At 35.1% G+C, this 17,385-nt stretch overlaps 1 protein-coding gene across 6 annotated transcripts in view; it reads right to left on the bottom strand.

Annotated features, from left to right (window-relative positions):
• The window catches only part of LOC145285921 (inositol polyphosphate-4-phosphatase type I A-like), a 172,216-nt gene that overhangs the window by 122,056 nt on the left and 32,775 nt on the right, over positions 1 to 17,385 (bottom strand). The gene's annotated exons all lie outside the window — the stretch shown is intronic.

The raw sequence follows: 17,385 nt of genomic DNA, 5'->3' as shown, positions 1-17,385 counted from the left end.
AGAGAATGGGATTTGCTTATTTGGGATAATGTTATTTTTTTATGATCAAGATTCATTAGTCTATTAACATTCAATAAATTCAAAAGCATATATTTAAACCCACCATTTGAAATGAGAAAAAAAATGACAGACAACATAAATGTATATCTAAAATTTTTTATTAAAAACATTTATTTTTTCCATTATTTTGGATGTGTTATGGGATAAGCTGATCTATCTATTTTATGAATAATGGATTAACCCAGAGACAATAAATACAATTACAGCTAAACATCTGGGTAGTGATTTATGGCAGTTAGGGCTCCAGAATCATGGCATGTACTTCTGTAACTGTGGCACAAAGAGTGAGAAACATTTGAGAGGGTCTTTTTATCAGACGTGTATTCTTCTCGTGAGGAAGCACGCATGTATCATGCAGGTGTTGGGTGATTTTCAAAACATCAGAGTATATCAACCAGATTTAACTGACACTTATTTACAAAACTGTTGTCAAAATCAACTGAGACCCCAGGTGCCCAAAAGGCCAGCCTTGCATGCTGACATCTGAATTTGAAACAGAATAGTGCGTGTTAAACATATATTTCCCTTTCTCTCTTCCTTTTCACTCTTTCTTCATTGAAAAAAAGAATTAAATGGTATTGTAAAAAACAGTTGAATCGGGATAGCGGATGAGACGGGTCGTGTGCCTCAGTGTTCTTAGCTGTTTGGGCCACGGTCAAGAATAATTTTAAAATGCTCCTAAACATAAAATTATATTTTTTATAAAAAAAAAAAAAAAAAAAACGTCTTTCTCCACTTTTTTTGTACAAGCGTTCAATTTTCCTTGTCATCAACGGTGACAAAATGCTGCCTGTAAAGACAACCAAACCCACACAAGCCGACGCATAGTCAATTATAGCCAATGCCATATCAACCACTTGATGTGAGGGGATGTGCCTATTGTTTGATCATGTCTAACACCCAGGGAGCGGGTTGCCGTTCCCAGGATGTAGTAACAGTTTCAATAAACATCTTTACAGGACAAACCAAATAATTCTCTCCTGCAAACGATCATATCACATAACATACTTTTGCTAATGCATTTTTTTTTTTTTTTTAAATCATACCACTGTGTTTGTCTTGATAATTACTAGCCTGCAAGGGAACAACGAGGATATTAAAAAGAGCTCTCAGTTGGTTTCAATAAAAAGCTGGGCAATGTTGGCAGCTGGTTTGGCTGCCCCATACCCAACGTTACAATCTTCAAAGGAAGAAAATGAGAGAAAAAAAAAAAAAAAAAAAAAAGGAAACTGCCACAGAATTGGAAATTGAGTCATCTGGTATCAAGTTGCAAGGTTCTTTTGGGGGACGGCTACTACACAGCGAGACATGATAATAGAGTATGTAAGTACCTCCACTGGACCATCTGTAAAAAATTAAACATCCAGTGTAGCAGCAAGTCCTGGGAACATCAACCTAAAAGAACAGTTGAAAATGACTTATCTACTATACATTACAGCCATGTAATCCCTACAACACAATCACATTGACATATCGGTTCTCGCCCAATCACCAAAGTTAAGCAATGTTGAGCCTGGCCAGTACCAGATGGGTGACCATTTGGGATAGCAAGGCATATGTACCGCAAGGTAAAATACCAGGTTGAGAAACTGGCATGATCTATCCTTCTCTTGAGGGTAAATGGGACTCTCTTAAGCTGTGGTAGGCACCCCATCTAGTGATGGCGTCACGATAAAAAATACCCTTGATAGCCCTGGAGAGAAGCATCAAGTATTCAGCTACTGACAAGATTTGAATTACACTACAAACTCGTGTAATAAGTTCAATCTTGGCTACGGCCACGCTGGATGGCTGGTATCCCTACAGCCACCTACCTTGAAAATATTGCTGTGAAACCTGACATAATTATATGGAATAAGTCCAAGAGAGTTGCAACCTTAGTTGAAGTGAGTGTTCCTAATGATGGAGGTCTGAACAGAGCTGAAAGGGAGAAACAGACCAAATATGAAGGTTTCATATATGATATGAAAAGAAACTGGAATCTTAGGGAGATATTAATCATACCAGTTATTATAGGTGCCACAACGCTTATGAAGAAGAACCTGAAGTCCTACCTAACTAATATTCCTGGTGAACTAAGTGTAAAAGAGATTCAGACAATTGCACTTAAGGGAACAATGAGGATACTAAAAAGAGCTCTCGGCTGGTTTCAATAAAAAGCAGGTCAATGTTGACAGCTGGTTTGGCTGCCTCATACCCAGTGTTACAATCTTCAAAAGAAAATTTAAAAAACAAAAAAGGCAGCACATGATTCATTAATAATATTGCATCTTTAAAATTTAAAAACACACATGCATGATACTAAATTAGTCAATGTTTATTTCTATGAAGAAGCATGCAAAATATGGCAATTCAAAATAAATTAACAGTAAAACTTATGGATATATTTACTTATCAGCTAAAAATATTAGTCTACACCAAATATTACCAAAAATTATCAAGTAGAATTTTAATTAAAAAAAAGAAAATACTAAGTATATATATCCACAAAAAAGCTATACTCCTTAAAGAATTAGAAAAGAATTTACACTTCAAGTGGAAAAGGAAGGTAAGTACAAACCATTGGGTGAAAGCATTTAAATTTAGTAACTATTAGATTTAACAGAGGGATTAAGATATAGTTATAAATTGTTAAGAAATTAGTAGTTTAAGTATACGATAAAATTTAAACATACAATTCAAAATGATATTAGGATTTCTTAAAATTTAGTTCTAAAGCAGAGACTCTGCATCCTTGAGTCCACAAAAAGGAAAAATAAATGCTTATATAGTTTCATATTTGTGTCTTACTGTAATGTTGCAGTTGCATGTTAATACGGACCCACATGTTGCATGCAGAGACAGCCACAAAAAAAAAAAAAAAAAAAAAAGAAAAGAAATCCAACTCAGCTTTTCAGTTTAAATGAAAGACATTTATTTATGGTACTTTCCAAAATAACACATTGCATCTATTATATAAAAGGTAAAACGTGCATGTGTGTGTCTGCCAAAAACTTTCGCCACACGCAACGGATCCTGACGAGATTGGTATCATTTTGAAGCTTGACATCTCGGACGACAAACATTAAAAAATTGGCCAAAAACATTTATTACCTCACCCTCAACTGGGCAGTTTTCTACAAGGAGGAGGTTGCTTTTTTCGCCGATATTTTCACAAGTCATCGTCTCCTTTCGACTGATTACCATTAATTTCAACGCTCGACACTTCCGGTTTTGCCATGGACACATCAGTTAAGACGTTACGTTTGTTTTAACCTTCTTTTCCTCTTTCATGTTACGGGTTCGAGCCTGCCTGCCTACTACCACTTTTTTTTTTTTTAACACTTCTCTCCACCCAGGCTGCCTACTGTTGTTTTGATCCCCCCCCCACTGCTACTACCAATTTTTTTTTAACGCCTCTTTTCACCCTTGGGGTTCCTTAATACACAACTTTGACACACCCAGGCAATGCCAGGTACCCCCGCTAGTCTTGCTTTAGAAGTCTCTTAGTTTGCCATGAAGTTAACAAGACTGCCATATCGAACACTTGCTTCCCCAAAAACGCTCTCCCATCCACTTGTTCATCTCACACTGGCATGCTTTGCCAGTCCTCTCACTACGTGGCGTCTTTTTTTTTCTCTCCGCTTTTCTTTCCCTTCTCTTCCTCTGCTGTGTTGTCACCTTGCGCACCGGCTTGGTCATTTGCATACATGTCAGCAGGATTGTCATATTACCACTGACACAAATCAATTCACAACGGTACATTATTGTTGTTCTTGTTTTATAGTTCAGCTTTTTACTCTGTTTTACATTTTCTCAAAAGTAAATTGAATGAGAATTTCTTTTTCATTATAACATTAACAGTTTTTTCTTGTCTCAATCACTTTATATTTCTGTAGCCTCCCCTTCCGTCCAATAAACATGGATCCTTTCAGCTAGAAATCATAGTACAAGTTATGAGGATCATAAAACTACTGTTAGGTTATTAACCCTATCAACTTCAAATTTGATAAGAATAGCTCTACACGTGTAGATGGTCATATTTACCTATTATTTTGAAAGAAGATGTCAAGGAAGCAAGACGCCCCCTCCTCAACCTAAAAACGTGTTACTTCTGATTTTAATGAGATAAGTACACAAAATTAAATAGATCTTCAAAAATTTTTTTTTTTTTTAAATGGAAGAGAATAGCTTCATTTTAAACCTCTTTAATCAGAGCTTAAAAAATAAATAAATAAAACTTCTCACTCATTGATTGCCATTACAAATAACACCTGAAACTACATCATTCAAACTCCTCGGTGTAAAATTCACAGGCAACATGATTTGGAACAAACACATTGAAGACACTGCCAAGGCTGCTACAAAGAAGGTGGGCTCTCACTACCATGCTAGAAAATTACTCACACCAGAGAGTATCCTATATCTTTACAAAGCCACAATTCACTCATACATTGAGTATTGTTGCCACATCTGAGTTAGTGCATCTGCTACTAGTCTCTAAGTCTTAGACAGGGTCTAAAACAAGAGTCTCCAATCTAATAGTTCCTGCAAGTGCAATATCGGCCAAAATCCAACATCTGTCATCGCCAAAATGTTGCATCCCTGTCCTTGTTTTACAGGTACTTTAATGGAATGTGCTCTGATGAACTTTTGTACCCCCTAAACATAAATACCCCTCTAACTAGCCCACCAAGCAGCAAAATCCCACATCTTTACTGTTGAGGTCCCTAGATATTAGAAAGCTTTGGACTGTTTGAATTTAGAATTCCCTCCCTGTACTGACCTACAGAAGTTTAATGTGATGTGAACAGACATCTCATTCTAACTCGACAAGCACCAAAATCCCACCCATTTACTGTTGAGGTCCCTCGATGCATTCTACTCTAATAGTTTCTTCCTTCAAACTACTAGCCTTTTGGAATTCACTCTGTTGCCTGTTTCCTTGACTGTACTAACCTGCAGAAGTTTAAATGTAATGTGAACAGACATCTTGCTGCTCAACTCTCTACAGTCCCTTGTTAAACACAATCCCAAATAGTAGCCCCTTACATCCAAGTGGTAATATGCCTTGTTCGGGGTAAAAAAGTTCATAACTTCAGTAATGTGCTCTAATTTTAACACACTTTTTACCATAGAAATTTTATTTTTATTGATAAGGAATATTTCATTTCTGGCACTTATTAAAAATTTAAATATTTCTCATAAAATCATCCTAGAATGAGTATTGACTCAGATGATTTTTTTTTTTTTTTTAATGGCATGTCAACCCTTTTCCGGTTATTTAATGCCAGATCCACTTATTTTGGAAACAGTTTTTACGATTCAAATTCTTTATTTGTAGAGTTTGGTTTAATTGTTTTGTTTTACGGCATATCCACCCTTTCGGGTTATTTAATGCCGAATCCAGTTATTTTGGAAATAGTATTCATGTTGCATCCAGTTATTTTGCAGAAGGTTTTTATTCTTGAAGCTCTTTTTATCTTCAATCGCTAGTTTGTAGTGTTTGATTTGGTTGTTTTATAGTGGGTTTTATCGTTTTTGTTCCCTGCTCTGCAGAACATGAATGAGTTTTGTAATGGGAGACGGAAAAGGGGTTACAGTATTAATGTTTGATACATTTGAAGTTAAGAAACCAGTAAGGAAGTGGGGGGAGATAGAAAGAGAAAGGGGAAATGGGAAGAAGGAAAAGGGGGAAAAGGCGGGCTGTTGTTTTTGGTTTTGCAAAACATAATTAAGTTTTGCAAAAGGAAGTAGAAAAAAAAAGCATCAATTTTAAATGCATTCTGTCTCCGGAAGCCAATATCTTCAGACAGCCTGATCTGATAGCACCCGGGGGCGGGGGGGGGGGACATGAAATACAAACAAATATAAAATCATATAGTAAATTTTCTAATAAACTGACCAGTGAATACGGTTATCAAACATTGTAGTGTTGGCAAGTTCCCAAAAAGAGATAAATTCTTTTATTCAATTTGTGGAAACGGAAGTCTGGTGCAACTCAATTTTTCTGCAGTACTTGTAAGTATTGGGTGCACAAGAAGTGCATTGTTAGGTGCATTTCATCTCAGGAGTATTGGCTAGGAGTAAAACTTTGTCTTTCCTGCCTTGTCAGTTAAGAAGAAATCCTTTTTGACAGAGACAATTATAATTTTTTGTTCCAATCCAGTATGTTGGATTTTCCCCACATTAAAAACAAACCTTATGTCTAACTTTGTAAATAAAGACTTTACTAACATCTCTTCATTTAGCCATAAAAATGCCATTTCAAACTTATGCGTGATATACTGATCGGATAGCAGAGAAAGCCTTTTATAGACCTGCTTAAATTCATCTCAGAAGTTATGAGCCTAAAGTTTAAGAACAAGTAATTGATCATTACTATTCCAGAAAATAAAGAAACCGGGTCTAAATTACAGAGGAACTTTCACACGTCAATTACTCATTAATTTTTAATGTTAAACGTTTCTTCCAAATATAATTACACTATAATTGAGTGGATGAATGATAACTGAAGCAATAATAAGAAAAACTTGTGTTTTCGGCAACAGTTTAAATAGATAATAGATGTTATCTATGTTTCCGCATTTTTTAGATGAGGTCTGATTATTCGTATTATTTAAACTAGCGGGGCCTGTGGAAATTCCACAGAGGACTCATTCATATGCAATATATTGATGTTGGCATTCTGTAGATGTGTAGTGTGAATGGAGATGCCCTGATATTATTGTAGCTTTTTGGTTAAAACTGCAAAAAGTATTTATCTAAGCTAACAGGAGCGTCCGCTATAGCTCTGTCATAAAATACGCTTAAATATGACATTTTAACTTATGCAGAGTTAGTATATATTATTACTAGCATTTCAGCCCAGCGTTGCCCGGTGTTTGGAGGTGTATGTTGAGCAAAAAGAAAAAAAAGTGGTAGTAGGAAGGCAGGCTCGAAACCGTACAGCAAAGGAGAAAAGAACGAGGAAAAAAAAAAAACAAAAAAAAAACGACGTCTTGCTGTCACAACCACCGCCAAACCGGAAGTGACATAGTTGTGAAGGTGAAGATATTAATGCTTTTAGCCAATTTTTCGATATTTGTCATCTGAAGGGTCGAACTTCAAAATGATACTGATCTTGTGAAAATGCGTCGCCTCTGTTGAAAGTTTTAGGCAGACATGCAAACATACATTGCTGTTATGACCACCGCCAAACCAGAAGTGACATAGGTTTAAATTAAGGCTAGACAATCGAAAAGAGGGGGATAACTTTAGAAAAAAGTGACCCCTCCCTGTATAAAAGTGCCCAGTTATGGGTAAAGAAATTAATGTTTTTAGCCAATTTTTCGGTATTTGTCGTCTGAAGGGTCGACCTCCAAAACGATACTGATCTTGTCAAAATCTGTCGCCTCTGTCGAAAGTTTTAGGCAGACATGCAAACATACATACATACATTTATATATTGATAGCTCAAATTTTCGACTCGACCCAAACCGATTAAAAAGCTTGCCCTATATCTGAATACCCTTTATGTAAAATTTTAAATGTTTAGACCAGAAATTGTTTGAGTAATTCGTAGAGACCGCAGAGGTAAAATTTTTTTTTTTATTTTGACCCCTATTATGACCCCTTAAAATTTATTGTTTTGGGCTCAAATCAAGTTATTAAGTTAGATCCATGTCCAAGGAACTTATATCTAAAATTTCAAGTTTTTGGACCCAAAATTGGCGGAGGAGTTTGGTAGAGTTTTCAAAGGTCAAATCATTGAACTTTGACCCCTTAACAGCCAAATTTCTGGCCGAAAACCGATTACAAAGATTTTCCCAAATCTCAATACCCTGTATATCAAATTTTGAGTCTGTAGACTGAAAATTGACAGAGTTATTGTGTAGGGAAATGCACACAGACAGACAGACACACGCAGACACTTTCACTTTTATAGATAGAGTCAATTTTCTATTGATTCTTATATATAAGTTGTGATTTCAAAATTTAAAAAAAATATATATATCCACATGACTTGGGTGCATCAGCTTGAACTGAAACCGAAATTAAAACTTAAGAAAAAAATATATGTACGTATCTATATATCTATAAAAATGAAATTGTGCGTGTGTGTGTGTGTGTGTGTGTGTGTGTGTGTGTGCATTTCCCTACCAAACTACTCTGTCAATTTTAAGTCTACAGACTGAAGACTTGATATAAGGGGTATCGAGATTTGGGAAAATCTTTTTAATCAGTTTTTGGCCAGAAAATTGGCTGTCAACGATTTGACCTTTGAAAACTCTACCAAACTCCTCTGCCAATTTTGGATTTAAACACTTCAAATTTTAGATGTAGGTTCTTTGGACATGGATCAAACTTTTTAACTTGATTTGAGCCCAAAATAATAAATGTTAAAGGGTCAAAATTGGGGTCAAAGTTTTAAAAAATTTGACCTGTGTGGTTTTTACCAAATTACTCAGCCAATTTTGAGTCTAAACATTTGAAATTTTACATAAAGTGTATTCAGACACAGGGCAAGTTTTTTTACATCAGTTTTTGGCCAAAAAATTTTACCTTTGCGGTCTCTAGCAAACTATTTAGCCTATTTTGAGTCTAAACATTTGAAATTTTAGCTAAAGGGTATTCAGACTGACAAGCTTTTTAATCAGTTTTTACGCAAAAATTTGGCTGCTAAGAAGTTGAAAGAGTTGACCTTTGTAGACTCTACCGAACTCCTTCGCCAATTTTGGGTCTAAACTTGAAATTTTAGATGTAGGTTACCTGGACAGGAGTCAAACTTTTTAATTATATATATATATATATATATATTACATACACACACATACATATGCACATAAAGTTATGAACAGTACATAGGGCCTGAGCAAAGCCGGGCTGAACTGCTAGTGTATAACTTCAGTTCCTTCAGCTATAATTGAAACTGAAACCAAAACTAATGAAGAATTCTTGGCAAAATTATTTATTACAAGAAACGGAAGGTCATTACAATTAAGCGAGTCACTTTGGAGAAAAAAATGTGAAAATCTCCAATAATAACTCTTTTCGTGTAACGGCAGCAGATTTGTAATTATCAAACTTTTTTATTATCAAATTGTACTTTGAAGTAAATTTACACTTAAAAATATATATATTCTTAAAAAAAAAAAAAAAAATTTAATTTCTATCAGGCAATTTGGATGAATTAGGTTCAAAAGACCCCACAAAGTAAGACATACAAAAGGGACGCCTTTAGGTTGACTCCAGTTGACTTTCGATGTATGTGCTAGCCAACAAATGCATAAGAAAACAGAATTGTTTGGTTTTTCATAACAAGGTCGATTTTTAATATAGTGAAAGATTTATTTTAAGAAAATAGGGGGGAAGGAGCATATTAAATATTTAAAACTAAAAACAACTTCGATTATGTCATACTAATAAACAGCAAAAAATAATAAGAACAGATTTAAAATAAAATACGCATCAAGTGCGCTTGAAAGCCAAATCACAACGTAATATTAGGAAAATAAAAAATATGTTACTTGTTTGAATGGAGATATACTCCATCCTCAGTATGTTGCTTTTTTTTTTTTCTTTCTTGCAATGTTGTAAAGTTGGAGAAAGAAAAGTGTTTGTAAAGAGCTGCGTGTTGCATCTCAGCGGTTGCATTTTTTTCTCCAACTTTACAATATGGCAAGGAAGAAGAAAAGAAAAAAAAAAACATACTGAGGATGGAGTTTAGCTCCGAAATATATTTATGTTATAAATTCCAAACAAGTAAAATATTTGTTTATTTTCCTAATATTACGTTGTGATTTGGCTTTCAAGCGCACTTGATGCGTATTTTATTTTATTCAAATTAAATCAACGTTTCTATAATGGAACTCACACCCTTGAGATTTAAAATAATTTTAAAATTGTTTAATGAAATGTCTATCTTGATCAAGAAGTCAAAGTTAAAAGGACACTTAGCATTCATGTGGTGGGAAGAAGCAATCATTCTTTGAGGAAACGAAATTCTCTCCTACGTTTGAAGTCTTCACAGCAAAATTAATATAAGTAGTTTTCAGAGAGAGCTGCCATGAAAGGGAAAAGGAAGGCAAGACAGAGGAAGAGAGAAAAAACAGGAAAAGAGAAATAACGATAAAGAGAAAGGAAGAAAAAAAGAAAATCCAAACGAAAAACGACCAGAAACAAATAAGAAGATACAACTGTAGCATTTTTAAAAATAATCAGTTTATTTTTGTCTTGCTTTTTTTAATTAAAAAATCTTTTTTTTAAATATGGAGAACGCAAATCCATTTTTTCTAAATTAAAAAATGAAATTTTATTAAAAAGCAGAGAACTCACATTCTTGAAATTTATATCTCTACAATTATGTAAAAGCAACTTTGTGTGCGTGTGTGAATGAGTTCCTTATAGACTCCGAAATGGTTGAACAGATGTTCTTTAAAATTGACAGAACTTTAGTGTATAAGTCTGGGAGTGATCTTAGCTGTTTTTTGTCTCAGAATACCCCCCGATAATTACCGATAATCGAAACCTTTATTTTAATTTATCTATCATTGGTAAAGCCATTTTTTCCATGTCGTCGCTTAGCAAAGGCCGTGAAAATTCTGTGGGTAAGTTGATAGCGTGTTTGTTTTGTTTTTTTTTTGCATGACGTGGTCAGTAGGTTCAAACCTTGCACATAAATTTCTTAATGTTTTTTTTTTCGTTAACTGGAAAAAAGTTTATATAAGATAATTTTATAAAAGAAACAGTAAGTTCTCTAGAATGCAATGCAGAATAACATATTCTGGACTAAGTTACTGCATGGAGGCACGTGAAGCTTCCTGCCGGGTGATTTCACAGATTTCGATGACAATAAAAATATAAGAGTGTGAAATATTCGTTGATCATCATTCAATCCTAGGCAACATCAGGTTTCCCCTGCTAGCAATATATATATATATATATATATATATATATATATATATAAAAATGAAAATTTTTAACTAAATTATGTAAATTAACAAATTTATTGTTTGACAAGGACTACAAAAATTTTTAATTTTTGTATTTCTTTGCTGTAAATTTTTAAATTACATAATTTAATTCAAATTTTTCATTTATATTATTGCCCTAGCTCATATATTGAGCTTTATTTATCTGGTAGGGATTGAGATAACATCTGGTATAAGCACATCTAAATGTGTGCTTTTTGACGCATAACCTAATTGTTTCAATGGTCAAGCTGTCTACGTCGCAAATGTTCAGCATCTTTCCTATTTTTCTTTTTAACTTTCATTTCTGTTGTAATTTATTTATTTTGTTTTTTGAAATCTTGTTTTTCCATTATCACTTAAAACCATTATTATTGGTCATGGGTGGGTGGGTTGGTTGGTTGGTTGTTTTATGGCATATCAACCCTTTTCGGGTTATTTAATGCCGAATCCAAAGATTTTGAAGAAAAAATTTTTTTTAATAGAATATATTTGTTGTTTTCACGTCGGTTTCTATTTAACCTATAGTTGGGACCCTAACAGGTAATACCACTCCGGGTCAGAGTGGACCTGGGAGCAATGGTAATTAAAGGGTGGCTCCACACTCCCCAAAGCCCACAAGCTGGGGCCTCACCATTGGATATAGTTTAAGGTCATATCCAGGACCCCCATTGAGGGACTTCCACCCTCTGCAGGGGGGCAGTCGGCATATTCTACTGCCCCACCGACAGGGCCATTGGTCATGGGAGTTGTTATGCTGACTGAATTGTCTATAAACGAAAAAAAAAAAAAACTTGAATTTGAATAATCTTTATTCCTCATCTGCTTGCAAATGTATTTTTCTACTAACTTGGGTTACATATAATTTGGATTGTTACAAACAATTTGGATTTTAATTTGAATCTACTTATGAACAATATAATTCCGGATTCTTCTTATGGGAACATGGTATCCTATCATTATTTCACCTTGATAATACTTAACTTCTCTATATCTTTTCATTTGTTTTTTTATCCTTGACTTCTAATTTATCCTTTCATTTTTTCCTCCCCATTTTATGAACACTTTGCACAAAAATATTTTTGCATTTATGCCTAGTTTTCATGTAATTCAGCTTTAATTAATGCCAGTACCAGCAAATTCATAGCTTTGCTATAATATTCATTTGCTAATATCTTTCTTCTGATAAGAACGCATTTCTTTGAAACTCCACAAATTAAGGAAATTTCAATATATTTTATTTGAGTATCCTGTTAAACAATAAATTCATGTAAAATATAATTTAAAGTCTTAAATTTATATTCTTCTATAATAAGCTCTATTTCTTAGCTTGGTTGTATTGAGCTTTTTTATTTGGTTGGGATTACTATATAAATATTTTTATTTACTTCAAGTTTACAGAAGCTCATAAACTTGATCTTTACTTATTGTTTTATATATCAGTGATGGGACGATTCCTATATGCCCCCCCACCCCGATTCTGATACAATTACCAATTCCATACTAAATTCTTGATTCCGATATAGTTACAGATTCAGATTCTTTATAGATCTCTAAATATCTAACTATAAAATAGTTATTTTGGCTCGATTACCATAAGAACACATGTTAAATGCATGTATTTTCTCAAACGTAAAAACACACTTGTGTGGTGGGGTGATCTGTAGATTCTGGTTTTATTGAACGTTTAAGCTAATAAATATTGTATTATTACTACTAACAGTGGAAGGTTTTTTTGAAAAAAAAAAAAAAAAATGCTAATTAAAGGAATCGTTTTTGGCATTGGAAAATAGGTACAATTTTTTCTGAATCCGATACTTCAAAAAGTTAAGATTTTTCCGATTCACGATTAATCACCTCAACATTTTATATATATATATATATATGTATATATATGAGAGAAAAAAAGTATGAAAATATATTATAGGGGTCACGTTTCGGTTTCATTTACAAAGGAAATAAAGTTAAATACTATCTTTCTAAAGTTAGAGATGTTTACATAAGTGTATCTGGTTAGGATTGAGGCAACATCCGGTCTAAGCACATCTAAATGTGTGCTTTTTGACGCATAATCCAATTGTTTCAATGGTAAAGCTGTCTAGGTCGCAAATGTTCCGCATCTTTTCTATTTTTCTTTTTAACTTTCATTTCCGTTGTAATTTATTTCTGCTGTATTCTTGATGTTGTATATTTGAGAAAAAAAGTATGAAAATCCATATATCTATAAAGGTGAACGTATCTGTGTGCGTGTGTGTGTGTGTACATTTCCTTACGCAATAACTCTCAATTTTAAGTCTACAGACTCGAAATTTGATATACAGGGTACTGAGATTTGGGAAAATCTTTGTGATCGGTTTTCGACCAGAAATTTGCCTGTTAAGGGGTCAAAGTTCAACGATTTGACCTTTGAAAACTCTACCAAACTCATCCGCCAATTTTGGATCTAAACACTTGAAATTTTAGATATAGGTTCCTTGGAAATGGATCTAACTTAATAACCTGATTTGAGCTCCAAACAATAAATGTTAAGGGGTTCATAATAGGGGGTCAAAATTAAAAAAAATTTACTGCGTTTTTTTTTTTTTTTTTGCTCAGCATACACCTCCAAACACCCAGGCAACGCTGGGCGTAAATGCTAGTATATTATAAGCTACACTGAAACGGTCATGTTTCAGTTTCATTCACAAAGGAAATAAAGTTAAATACTATCTTTATTAATATATTATTTAATTGAAATTCATTATTGAGATGAGTATTATTTATTAATTTTTATTTATTGCGGACTATTATCCTCATCTTTTAGTTGTTTCACAACGTTTCGGCCAACTATTCCTCGGGCCTTCGTCAGGTGGTAACCGCGATTCAGAGTTCCTATCAGTCACGGACGAAGGCCAGAGGAACAGTTAGCTGAAACAACTAAGTAGAGATGAGGATAATAGTCCACAATAAATAAAAATGAATATCTTTATAAAATTAGATACGTTTACATAATAACTATATGTACAAGATTCACTCCCAAACTAATTAACCGATTATCATTCAAACACGGTAGTGTTTGATTATATGGTTAAATAGTGTCAGTTTTAGTCATTTAGAACTGCTTTAAAGCTTCACCACTCATTTTTCGACCAAATTTCAAACAATTAATACAGTTTATGCCTCACCTTCTCAGCTATATTTGAAAAGAAAATTTTCAATTTTCGTTCAGTAAAAACAAAAGTTATCATGAATTTACTGGTGTTCAAAATCGTAAAAAAAACGTAAGGAGGTGAGCAACGTTTTTATAATTAGTTTCCATAGCAACCACATCACTTCAGTGACTACTGTTGCTACCAATTCACTGCTTTCATGAAAAGAGAAGAAACAAGTGAAACAGAGAGAATGAAAGGGAGATGATTGGGGGGTATTTTATTGAAAGACTATAAATTTTTTGAACATTTCAATTACCATCACGTTATTCATGCCTTCTGCTTTCTAATGAATGTTGAGTAGATCCTTAAGCACCAGACCAAAAATTAAATATTATAAAATATAAATAATAATAAAAAATGTAATATGGTGTTATGGGCTAGGAGCAGAAAAACATTTCTCATGCAATACTGAGCAACTCTTGTCATGCTAATATATGTATATATAGTCATCCACATACAGTACTGTTTCGCTGTATCACAGCGAATCAGTGCGGCTAGACAGGTAACTACCTCAAGCCAGGATCAAACCCCAACCGCCCAAACGACAGTCAAGGCTCCTCACTATTACACAATACGATTGTTGCTGTGCGGGTAGTGAATTAACGATGTTTGGACATCGTCCAAATGCCGAAGCTCAATTTGTTTACACAAATAGCGTCGGTTAATACGTTAATGGCAGTTTGTATATCACTTCCCAATATGCTCAACCCAAGATAGGGAGCATTATAGTTATTCACATACAGCACTGTTTCGCTGTATCACAGCTCATGAGTGCTGTGAGACAGGCAACTACCTCAAGCCAGGATTGAAACCCGACCGCCCAAATGGCAGTCAAGGCTCCTCACCATTACGCTGTATGGCTTTGCTGCTGTACAGGTAGTGAATTAACGATGTTTTGACATCGTCATATATATATATATATATATATATATATGAAAAAGACAAAAGATAAAAAGGAAATTAATCAGGAAGAAATCAAAAACATTAGTTTTGTTCAGACCAGGTAATATATTCAGTAAAATTGTTTACTGATCCAAATAAAACTGGTAAATCTTTTTTTTGTGATTTCTTCCTGTGTTTACTTTGTTTTACCTTTTATTTTTTTTCATATATCTTGTCATCATATCATTTCATGATATCTCATGTACTTTATCCTCATATGTGTGTGTGTGTTGTGTATATATATATATATATATATATATTTATTTACTTTTTTTTTTTTTTTTTTTTTTTTTTTTATTACATTTTCACCCTAAACAAGGCAAATTGCCACTTTGGTGTAGGGGCTACTATCAGGGGCAACAACTACTGGGGTACTATGTAGGGATTTGGGCAGCAAGGTGTCGGTTCACGTTACACTTGAACTTCTGCACGTCAGTACTGTTGGGGAAGCAGGGACCTGGAATGGAATTCCAGAGTCTTGCGGTTCTGGGGAAGAAACTATTGGAGTAAAAAGATCTTTTACATCTAGGGACCTCTACAGTGTGGGGGTGGGATCTAGTAGCCTGTCGGGTTTGTCGAGGGTGCTCGCGTCGTGGGGGCACAAGTGATTGCAGTTCGTCAGAGCATTCACCACTAAAATACTTGTAGAAAAGGCAGAGGGATGCAACATTTCGTCGATGGGACAGAGGCTGAAGCTTAGATGCCAGTTCAGGGCCTATCAGGTTTGCGACTCTCTTTTGAACCTTGTCAAGGAGCGAGAGACTAGTAGCAGATGCACCAGCCCAGATGTGGCAGCAATACTCCATACATGGGCGAATGGTGGCCTTATAGAGGTACAGGATACTTTCGGGTGTTAGTAGTTTTCTAGCACGGTAGAGAGAGCCTACCTTTCTTGCAGCGGCCCTGGCAATGCCTTCAATGTAATTGTTCCAACTCATGTTTCCTGTGAACGTTAGGCCAAGGAGTTTGAAAGATGGACTCTCAGATAAAGAGTCGTTGGCCATTGCTATGGGTGGTAGAGAGGGTTTCTTGTAATTATTGAATGAAACTAGTTTAGTCTTGGCAGCATTGAACGCGACCAACCACTTTTGTCCCCATTCCACTACAGATTGGAGGTCTTCCTCTAGTGTTTCTGCCATTTCTTTAGAAATGTGTTCATTCGTCTTCCTGTCGTGTCTGCCATAGAGTGTAGTGTCATCAGCATATATACCCATCTCAGAGGCAATGTTGTCGGGGAGGTCATTTATGAATATCAGGAACAATAGAGGTCCAAGGATAGAACCCTGGGGCACTCCCGCATTTATATCATATTGTTTAGATGTGCGACCGTCGAGGACTACCTGGATTTTTCTCTTATCTAAGAAGGATTTAATTATGTTAAGTATTCTACCAGTGATACCGTATGATCTGATTTTACTGAGGAGACCCTCATGCCATACCCTGTCAAAAGCCTTAGATATATCTAGAGCTACCGGTCTGCCTTCCCCCGCTTTGTCCAGTGAATGGTATATACGTTCAGAGATCACAGTGAGGATGTCTGCTGTGGAACGGGCTTGTCTAAATCCATATTGTTTGTCAGTCAGTAGTTTAGCATCTGTAAGATGATGGACTAGAGCATGGTTAATTATGGTCTCAAATATTTTGGCAAAAAGTGGAAGGAGGCTAATGGGGCGATAATTTGATGGGTCTGTCCTTTCGCCAGAATTCTTGAATACTGGTACAACAGAAGCAGTTTTCCAATAGCCCGGAAAGCAAGCTTCATTAAGACATTTGTTGTAGAGTTTGGAGAGAACTGGAGCTACTTCGGCTGAGCACTTTTTTAATAGCACAGCTGGGATAAGATCGGGTCCACATGCTTTTGAGGTGTCAAGGTTTTTTATGATAGCATGCACCTGAGCAGGGGTGGTTTTCAGATCGTCTAGTGTGGCGTCTGTCCGCATAGGAAAGTTAGGTAGGGGGTGGTTGGAAGGGTCCAGTGTGGAGTTTGAGGCAAACCGACTGGCAAGCATGTTAGCCTTGTCGGTTGCTGAGGAGACAACCTCGTGATTGTTGGTTAGTGGGGGAATTGTTGATTGCCCATTATTTACTACACTGTTGTAGATTTTCCAGAAGTCTCGAGTTCCTAGTTTTTGTGCTTCGATGCGCTTTTTAGTGGTTTCCGTAAATTCTCTCTTAGCTGTCGCTATTTCTTTCTTAACGTTATTTCTAGCTTCTATATACTTCAGTCTGTTTGAACTGGACTTATGTCGGTTAAACCTACG

This window comes from Euprymna scolopes, chromosome 10 (genome assembly GCF_053919585.1).
Source record: "Euprymna scolopes isolate OS-2025 chromosome 10, ASM5391958v1, whole genome shotgun sequence".
Lineage (NCBI taxonomy): Eukaryota > Metazoa > Mollusca > Cephalopoda > Sepiida > Sepiolidae > Euprymna > Euprymna scolopes.
Note: the sequence above shows the minus strand (reverse complement) of the source record. Positions and strands in the feature narration are given on the sequence as shown.